This window comes from Austrofundulus limnaeus, unplaced genomic scaffold (genome assembly GCF_001266775.1).
Source record: "Austrofundulus limnaeus strain Quisiro unplaced genomic scaffold, Austrofundulus_limnaeus-1.0 Scaffold1057, whole genome shotgun sequence".
Taxonomy (NCBI): Eukaryota; Metazoa; Chordata; class Actinopteri; order Cyprinodontiformes; family Rivulidae; genus Austrofundulus; species Austrofundulus limnaeus.
Genome location: NW_013953459.1, coordinates 5,400 through 6,086, shown reverse-complemented (window position 1 = coordinate 6,086; position 687 = coordinate 5,400).

The window sequence follows — 687 nt, the reverse complement described above, 5'->3', positions numbered from 1 at the left end:
TTTTACTGTTTGTATCAGATGTCACAAATCAATAGATATCCATCAAAAATTCTGAAAATTCTATTTTAGAAACAATTACTATTTTTCTACTTTGAACTCACATCATTCCAAATCATAAGTTTGAGTTTATAGGTGTGAAACTGATGACACTTTTAAAATCAATATATTTTGTAACTTAAGTTACAAAGCTAAAGTTTGAAATTCTATGATTCATAAAAGGCACATTCCAGGGATAATGGTTTTACTATGTCTTTGAATTATTTTTTTCTTACAAAAGGACAATATTTTGTGGCCATGACTGATTTATTGACAGAGATAAAATTATAAAATAGGGATGTTGACATTTCGTCAGCAGCTGCCGCCATTTTCTTCCCAAACTGCTGTGACCAGATTTTGTAAGGCTGCTCAGTGCGTTTGCTTTTAATTTCCTCCTGCTTCGTTATTTCTATGAATTTCAACAAATCGGGCTGCCGTCAGGTAGTTAGCTACAGCCTCGTCTTCGAGTTTTTAATTTTTGTTTATGCGCTTTGAAGAGACAATTTTTTTGAAGAGGATCAAAGTAAATCACCTGAGTTTTTCTAGTGACCCCTTAGAGATAAGCTGCCATGAAGAACATTATTTTATCTGCCCTTGTTCCAAATTTGATAATGATTTGAAACATCGAAGTATGTTTTATTTAATCCGGAA